The following is a 10,138-nucleotide window of genomic DNA, read 5'->3' on the forward strand; positions in this document are numbered from 1 at the left end:
GGCACCTGCTTGTCCAGTTTTAATGGATTCATTTCAATTGGTTCCGCTTGAGGACGTGGACAAGATCCTTGGAGAAGCAAGGCCTACCACATGCATCCTAGACCCCTGCCCACTCTGGCTGATCAAAGAAGCCAGAGGGGGGTTGGTAGAGTGGATTAAGGTGGTGGTTAATGCCAAGGAGGAGGGCAGGATTCCAGCCAGCCTAAAACAGGCTGTTATAAAACCGCTGTTGAAAAAACCATCACTAGATCCCACTCAATTAGTCAACTAATTAGTCCAACAGGTAGCAGCCAGATTACTAACAAGAGTTACATACAGGGAGCATGCCACCCCTTGTTGTGTCAGCTCCACTGGCTGCCTGTCCAATTCCGAGCTCAATTCAAAATGCTGGTTTTGACCTATAAAGCTCTATACAGTTCTGGCCCAGCTTACTTGTCTGAACACATCTGCCTCTATGTCCCACCTTAGAACTTCTCCTGGCAGCAGCCGGGTTGCTAACAGGAACGGCGCCCATACAAATCCTCTGTTGCGCCAGCTCCACTGGCTGCCAATTTGCTACCGAGCACAATTCAAAGTGCTGGCTTTAGCCTTTAAAGCCCTAAACGGTTCCGGCCCTGCTTACCTGTCTGAATGTATATCTCCTTATGAACCCTCTAGGAATTTAAGATCTTCTGGAGAGGCCCTGCTCTTGACCCTGCCATCTTCACAGGCTCAATTGGCGGGGACAAGGGATAGGGCCTTCTCAGCAGTGGCCCCTCGGCTGTGGAATGCCCTCCCCAGGGACATTAGATCAGCCCCCACCCTCTTAACGTTTCGCAAAAAAGTTAAAACCTGGCTATATGAGCAGGCTTTTCCAAATGCAGTGTAGCTGTTAAACTCTGATCTCGGAACGGTTGGACAACGTGACTGGATAAGGACTGGTAATGAAATGCGGAGGACTTACGGTTTTTTATGTTTATTGATGTTAATTGTAACGGATTTTTTATCCATGTTAAATGTTTTTAATGTTTAAATGATCTTTGTACTGTTGTGGGCATCGAATTGTGCCGCTCTGTAAACCGCCATGAGTCGCCCTCGGGCTGAGAATGGCGGTATAGAAGCAGAGTAAATAAATAAATAAAAATTGGCATAAAAGCATGTGGTTATGTTAAGCAGTTCAGACTTAGTTACACAGGAATACTTCTTGGTTGTACTTAAACTCTTAACTCCCTCACAAAAATCTAGCAGTCTTCCTCTGACTAGACTTCTTTGATTACAAACAGTCCTTTCTCTAGGATCTGTTCCTCTTCGGTATTCCAGCTATTCTTTCTCTAATAGCTCTAATCTACCTTCTTTAAAACCCAGAGTCTATCTGACTCACTCAAACACCAGACTCTATCTCTTTAACAACAGAACCAATCTGCCTGACAGGGTTTCAAAACCTTCCCTTAAAGTCATTTTTTTTTCTTTTGCCAAGTTAGGCTCCAATCATTCTCTCTCTTGGCCAATTACTAATTCCCCTCATTTCCCTCCAAAACCTTTCTTTCTAAACACGCCTCCTTCAGGAAATGAGTAACTAAGATGGATCCCCCTCCCCCCAGCACCCTTTCCAAAATGGCTGCTGAACTTTTTGGGCCTACTTTTTCAGGCTTTTCCAAGCCTAACAGGTAGAGAATTCACTACACTGGGCAACAGACCTAAGCTGCCCCCGGGTGGCAGATAGCTGATTTCAGTAATGTATTCATAAATCTACAAGCTGTATTGACAGTAAAATGGAGCTGGAGATTTGCAAAGTGGGAGTACTCAAAGCAACTGGAACAACATCACAAGAAGAGCAAAGAATCTCACATGTTAAACATAAATGTCATTTTTTGGGAAGCACATCTTAACAGAAGGAAATCAAACACATACACACAAGCAGAACAGGAAGTGCTTAGTGGCCACAAAAATGCAGATATTTGGAGAAGAACAATGCAAAACAATTGGGAATAAAGGATGTAATTTAGTATCTTAAAATACTCTACTTCAACAATGGTCCCACTGGTTTATACAATTTGTTTTAAAAAAGAAAACCCTCAGTTTTCACCTTAGGAGTCACACACACAATTAACAATAAATAATTTCAATTCATGATACCGTTCTATGGTTATATTTCATTACAAGTACTTGTCAAAATGGATTTGTAGTTTGCTCATCCCTGATTTCACATAAAATAAAGTGATTTTGAGAAGAATAAATAAACTGAGTGGTGATCCATTCAGGGTGGGAAAACAACATATGAGGAATGTTCAAGAAAGTCTTAAGAGTTGTTCAATACAACTAGAAAAAATTCTCATGAACACTATAAATTCTGTGTTTCTCCTTCCCATGCCCAAATCTATTGACTATTGCTGAAAAGTACTGACATGAGTGTCATTGCAGATTACAATAAGGAAGGAAATGACATCAAGTTTCCTAAAAGAGCTCACCTCATCCTCAAAAACAATACAGTTCAACTATAATGCTTCAGTGCCATGTGTAATGATAAGGTAGGCTGATACTCATTGCAGGAACTCATCAACTAGTAATAAAAGTTTTCATGTTGCTCATAAAGAAATTCATAAAAGAGACATGAAAATCAAGCTTTGGGGGAACAAATCAATCAAGTTGACTGCTTAATTGCTGGAAGCTGACTTGAAAATCACACTTAGGATGCAAGAAATATATATGGGACTCACTGTGATAGTGAACATTATAAAGTTATAGCTGACATACAAGTCAAACCAAATTGTCAAATAAAAAGCAAGAAATCGAACATTTGGAAATATAATGTCAGCAAACTAGAAGTGGGAGAATTAAAAACAAATTGAAAAAAGCAATATAAAGGAGATTCAAGCCATGAAATACTCATAAAATGAGAGAGCAAATAGGTCACTGGGGACATGAAATAAATGAGAGAAACAGGATGGCATAAGGAACGTAGTAAAGGGTATCACAAATAGGCAGTATGGGTTCGATTTTCAAGGGGAAAATAGAAAACCTGCATGGTTTAACTAAGAATGAGCAGAGGCATTACAGTGAAAATGTGCTAGAAGTTAAGAACATAGAACAGAAAATAAAATACAAAACAGTGGGACAAATAGCTGAAAATATAGATCCTGAATAGAATTCTCAACTCTGAGGTTAGCTATTACATTCTTTATGCTGAAATTTAGGTTTATGCATGTAATTTTATTTCCCTCTGTCTCTTTACCCTTTTAAAAGGAGAGATAGTCTTCAGGCTTTCCCATATATAATTAAAACAGAAGTTCTGCCCATGTAAAATGTTAGTGTGCAAATGAGTTTTGTATCCATACTTCCAGACTCTGCATGTGAACATTTGAATTTCCATAGTGTGAGTTGGATCAAATAACATGTTTAAATTACCTTCCAATAGCCAAACTATCCTAAACAAAAACATCCTGGCATTGCCCTACTGTTTGAATACAAATCAAAGAATATGAGTGACTGTTTTGTTTAAGGCTTTCCTTGCCAGAATCACTGGGTTGCTATGAGTTTTCTGGGCTGTGTGGCTATGTTCCAGAGGAGGGAATGCTTCTGGAACATGGCAATACAGCTTGGAAAACTCATAGCAAACCAATATGAGTGATTGCTTGGATTCAGACATTTTCATTGGTGGTAATCCCATTATAATCGTCTATCTTTATGCAGGCATATATGCAGGGGCGGCTCAACCCATTACGCAAAGTAAGCATTTGCAGTTAGTTGATTTTGCCCAGGGGCGCTCTTGAGGTGCTCTTGGAGGAAAATAGACCTTGACATATGCGAGTTGTGGTTACTGGGATGTATAGTTCACCTACAATCAAAGAGCATTCTGAACTCCACCAATGATGGAATTGAACCAAATATGGCACACAGAACTCCCATGACGAACAGAAAATATATATCAGTGATTGGGGGGGGGGGGGCGCCAAAATACTGTTTGCTTACCATTGAAAATTACCTAGGGCCACCTCTGCATATATGTGTGTTATGCTCCTTCAATTCAATCTGGATTTGGGCATAGCAATCCTATTCTAGGTTTTTTTAATGGCAAGATGCTGAAGTATACCATTATGTTCTTTTGGGGCTGAGAAAGTGAGACTTGCACAAGGCCAGCCCACGGACTTCCATGCATGAATTGACATTTAAATCTTGGTCTCACAGAGTCCAGATGCAGAAAACATATGGTATTGGAACCTTTGCACTCTGGTGCCCCAAATAAGGTTTTTGTACATTATCAACAATGTATAATTATCAGGAAGCCACAAAGGACCCACAAATGTACTCAGTGTAGGGACCTGAGATGGTCCTCACATATTTGTGAGAAGCTTCCCTTGGCACATGATTTTAATTTATAGTTATACGTTAGTGTTTAATTATGATTCTTTCTACATGTATGTGGCATTGAATTTTTGCCATTAATACGTTGTAAACTACCTTGAGTTCCCCCCTGGGTGAGAAAGATGGTATATAAATATAGTAAAATACATAAATAAATTGGCACATAGTCACTGACCAATTAGGTGGGTGTGCAAACCAATCAGCCACAGAGTGGCTAAATGCAGAAAGGAATGATCTGCATTAACTTGGAGGAAAGTCACTTAACATAGCTCTCTCCCAGGTTAAACTAACTCGGGGGGAAATCCAAACCCTGAAGCAGGATTTGTATTGTCCTCAAGTTAGGGTCTGTGAATACAGCTTGGCCTATTCCTAAGCACAACCAGCTGCTACCATCTTGACAACTATTCCATGCTTCCTGTGTTCAGGCAGCCCAGGAGTGTGGGATGGCCATTCTCTCCCCTCTACCCCCTTCCCCCATGTCACAGTTCTCCCCAGCCATTACATGGCCACTAACCTTGCAGGCATCCAGCAGCCTTCTGGTAGGCCTTGTGCCTCACAGAGGAGGCTGGGAGCAGAGAGAAGGGTTTTTGACCAACAGCACTGAACTAAGTTCAGGCCCTCAGTCTGTAATTTTCTCAATTGAGTGATGAGCTTCTTTGGTAGCTGTGGATTGACACTCCTTCAAAGCCTTCCTTTCCCTCTATTGTTCCTGTGTTCCTCAATCAGAGATATTTTAGATACTATTCAAATCCCACCTTTGTCCCAAAGCAAAATCTAAGGAAACATACAACACACATTGTAACAAAATAGCAATGAAGAATCATTGATGATAACACCAAAGAAGAATTCAAAACTACTATAATAAACTACTAGAGTAAAATCATTCACAGGATTAAAATAGTTTGTAGATAATTTAAAACATGAAGATGGGGAAGAAAATAAAACCTCTCCTATTGACACTAGAAAGGGGATTCTGGAAAAAAGGTGAGGGGTGGGGGACATTAAAACATTTTGGAGAACTGTTCTATTATAAATGGAACAAACTGCAGGATTTATGTATGTAACTATATATATTTTTTGATGAGAGAGTGAGAGGAGGGGGAGGGGAGAGAGATGAAACATGCTGTTAAGTTCTTGTTTCTAGTTCTACCTATATGGACTTCCTAAGCACTTGGGTCTATTTTAATTTACATGTAAAACAGCATGCACTATTATGTGGAGGATGCAGATGAGGAAGAATATGTGTCGTCCCACTAAGGAGAGGAAACTTCAGTACCCATTTCTGAACTTTTGCTCCAATGTTTATAAGGAGATGGGTCCAACCAGAACAACAGCCTTGCATGCCTATAGAAGGATTCAAATAGTCAACAGACTCTTGAGGCAACAACCTTCCAGTAGTTCCCACTGGACATTGTTCTAACCTTTAGATTGAAACCACTGTCTTCAATTGCCTTTACTTCTGTTGCCCTGCCCAAGGAAATCTTCCCCTTCCCATGCGAGTTGCTTCAATTATCCACAAGAGTTTGGAATAGGTTATATGTAAAACAAGGACTACCAAAGTTTAGACAATGGGCATACATATGGCTCCAAGGACTCATATTCCAGTTCAGTTCCCCTGATTCATTCTGAATGGCAAATTTGATGCTCAGAATCATCTGCAATTAATCATTCAGACATAACTGTTCGAGCTCCTGTTTTATGCCTTTGTAAGGCCTTGTTTACTTTTCCAGCCTAAAATAGTTTTAGGAGGGCAAAATTAGAGCACGAGCATAGTTTAGTGGTTTGTTTGTTGGACTAACACTAAGAGACCAGGGCTTTAAATCTCAAAGGAAGCCAAGAGTAAGTGCCCTCTGAACAAACCTGGCAATCAATTCCTATGATAGCTTCAATGTTGTGTCCCCATAAGTCAAAAAAGAATTAATGGCAAAGAACAACAACAAGCAAAATTATGTTTTACTAGGAAATTGTGTCCCTATGAGAAAAATGTTTCCACCAAGCCAATTGTGTAGAACAAAACAAATGGTTGGGACAAAAAAAAAATAGGCATACATATGGCTCCATTGGAATGGAGTATGAATTTGGGGATGACCCCCCATAAAATAGGTCCAGAGAATGTAACATTGATCTAAATTCACAGAAGTCCAGACCCTTGTAAATGTTTTAGAGATCAACAGGAGAAAATCTTAGCCAGTCACTGCAGTTTGTGGCCTTGTATTAATGGAAACATTCATATTTTTTAAAAATAAATTTTATTGAGTTTTAATTTAAAGATAGAGTAAACATCAAAAGAGGGGAAACAATTTCCAAATAGGAAAGGTTAGAAAGAGAAAAACAGAAAAAAAGGATAAAAGAGGTGATAAAAAAAGAAAAAAGAAAGAAAACAAAAAACAAAACCAAAAAACGCTGTTTGACTTCCTTCTATTCTTCGGTGGTTGTAGAAAAATAAAAATTGTTTAAAATGACTGGAAAATCTGCTACTACCTCATATCTACTTTGCCCTCTCATGACTGTCCCATTTCAAATTGTCAAAACTATGTTGAAGTGTTTGAAATAGTCTTTAACCAGGTCCCAATTGGTTGTTTTTTTTTGGGAGACCTAAATTTGGAGAAATTCAGTAGGTTAATTTGTCCATATTCATTACTTCTAGATTTTTTTTGTGCCAGTCTTCTTTTTTTGGTATTTCAGTCAGTCTCAAGTAGTTAGCAAACACTATTCTGGCTGCAGTCACCAGATGGTTGAATTGGATTTCCTAATAAGAAAAATTCTGGATTTTTGTCCATCTTTAAATTTAATACTTTTTGTATGTCTATGTGAATTTCTGACCAAAACTTTTTTACTTCCGGACAGGTCCACCATATATATCCACCATATATGGAAACATTCATAATTACTACCGAGACAATTTTAACGCATGTGTCATTTTTATATCTCTAGACACTGCAAAAATGTTGCTTTATTTAATGACAGATGTGTGTAAGTCTATCTAGAGCTACAGCTAAATATGTGTGTAAATCAGATGTGTGTTTTCCTAAATTCTTTATTTATATCTTCATGCTTGTATGTAAAACTCCATGACACACACACTCAATTTATGTTATATAAACTCAATAATTTGTTTTGATGTATAAACTAGAAACCTTTCACTATAAACTTGAAAAATCTCTGCATTTCTTAGAACCAAGCATGCAGCTGGGGGAGGGGGGGGGGAGAAGCATTCTTCAGTTATGTAAAATAATCTGAAAATGTAAACACACACACACACACACAAAACCCAACTACCCACCATTGCATTGGAAGTCTGTCGTTAGCAATCCTAGGCTGAAAACAGTCACCCAAACATTTTATCATTGCTCCTTTATCAGGATTTTTCAGGGGGGAAAATGAACAAAATGTAAACAATGGAATGCTCTGAGGTGCCTCGCTGTAATATCTATTTTACAAAGAAAGAAAACTAAAAAAGCAGAAGCCAACATGAGATAACCAGTTACTTTGAAGAAGTTAAGGCTAAAAAATGAAAGATTATTGTGAACAGGTAAAACTGCTTGCATGAAATGCTTATGTAGAAATTGCTAGAATCTAATGGGTGCTAGTGCATAGTAGTCAGAAGAATAACTACACGCAGTCCCCGAGTTACAAACAACTCATAGTTAAGAACAGGGCTGAGATAACAGAAAGTGAGAGAAATCTACCCCTTAGAACTGAAATTCGTTCTTGAAAAAAAGGTATAACCACTGAAGCTTTCTCATCAATCTTTGCACAACAAACCAATTTTTCAAAATCCAGTTATCACAGGGACAGTAAGTGTGGTGAAATCCTCTGTACAGGGGCACAGGCAGCAAAAGAAACATCATCATCATCATCATCACTTTATTTCTTAATTAGTTGCTCTCCACCAAGGTGCTCCGAGCGACTTACAATTTAAAACAGTTTATACACAATATAAAACATTCAATATAAAAACATTCAACATAAAAACATTCAACATAAAAACATTCAGCAGTGACTATGGCAAAATTTGATCCGGTTATTTAAATGCACAACCAAACAGCCAAGTAAGGGCTGAGAATGGCGGTTAATAAGTGCATCAAATAAATAAATAATAAATAAATAAGTCTTGAGCGCCTTTGCAAAAGGTCGCAACTCCAACATTGCTCTAATATATGGAGGCAATGAGTTCATCACAGATGTGTTAACCCTTTCCTATGATAGCCATGTATGTGTGTGTGTGTGTGTATATATATGGTTACACTTTAAAAATGTACTGGTTTTGACTTACATATAAATACAACTTCAGCACAAACCTTCTTGTTTGTAACTTGGGGACTGCATGTAGTTATGTTACTTATTGCTCTTATTTCCCAATACATCATAACTTAGTATTATTACTGCACTCTAGAAAGTGACATGCTGATTACTTTTTGCTAGCAGGTTTCCTTTACTATTTATATCATATCATTGAATCTTATTTTTCCCATGTTTGATTACTATAGTTATGAGTGGGCTATTCTATTTATATTCCCCCAGGTTCTCACTCTCTCATACAAAGAGAGTGTTTCTCATATGCACTACATAAAAAGCTTTGGGAATGTCTGCAGAAGCAATCACACACCTAGTTTGTAGGCTTGGTTGATAAAAAAAAAGGTTCAAAACTCACTTCAGATGTAGGGCACTGTTGGTTCGATTCGGAATTGATTTCTGAATTTTTCCAAAACAAATTCGGAACTTTCCAAAATTTCTGAAACTTCCAAATTGCTTTGTTATTGACAGACATGATTCCGCAATATGCAAAAATCAGATTTAGGAACCCTTTAGGAAGGATATTCTTGACTAAATGGGATTTGTAGTGTCTTCTGGCAAGCAACACAGCAAACAAAGAAAACAAACAGAGCAAAGAGAAGCCTTTTGTGGTTTTGGAAGGTGATTTCGCAGCTTTAGGAAGGATATTCTTGACTAGATAGGATTTGTTGTGTCTTTTCTGGCAACCAACAGACAGCAAACAAATAAACAAACAGAGCAGAGTGAGTCCTTTTGGGGCCTTGGAAGGTGATTTCACAACTTTAGGAAGGGGAGTTTATGTTCAAAGAGTTTCTTGAATTGATGGGGGATCTAGTTCTATTGAGGCAATGTACAACACAGAGGCAAGAGAGAATTGCTACAACACTGGGGCTTTTACAAACATTGGAGGGCTTTGGTTCCTCCATGCTGCTCCTTCCACCCACACACCCAATGCCCACGCTACAACGTTGGGACTTTTTCAAACATTGGAGTGCTTTGTTTCCTCCATGCTTTTTCTTCCACTCATGCCACACACCCCAATATTACCCATGCATCACCCATCCCAAACCCCAACAGCAACAACACACAAGCGGCTGCAAGCCAGACAGGCAACAGCCCTTCTCCCTGCCCTGGTTCTCTGCTGCCCAACAGCAACAACACACAAGCGGCTGCAAGGCAGGTAGCCAGGCAGGCAACAGCTCTTCTCTGCTTGCCCTGCTCTTCTTCCAAACGCTCTTCTTCCAGCCTCTCTTCACAACCTCCCTTCCTTTTTTTCTTTCCCTTTCCCTTCTCCTTTCCATTCCTGGGCTCACAATGAGCCTCTGATCCATATGCTGCCCTTTATATAGCTCAATGGCTGCCATGCTGAACCCCTCCCCTCCCCAAAACTTCTCCCCTCGTTGGCTGGGAGGCAAGAAGCCTCCCAACATGCAAACTGCTTGCCTCCAAATGCTGACTCACTTCCAATTCACTTCCTGAGTCATATCAAAATTGCGAGGGAAGCTTCAAAAGGGCAAAGGGA

The sequence above is a fragment of the Anolis sagrei genome, chromosome 4 (assembly GCF_037176765.1).
Source record: "Anolis sagrei isolate rAnoSag1 chromosome 4, rAnoSag1.mat, whole genome shotgun sequence".
NCBI classification, from domain to species: Eukaryota; Metazoa; Chordata; class Lepidosauria; order Squamata; family Dactyloidae; genus Anolis; species Anolis sagrei.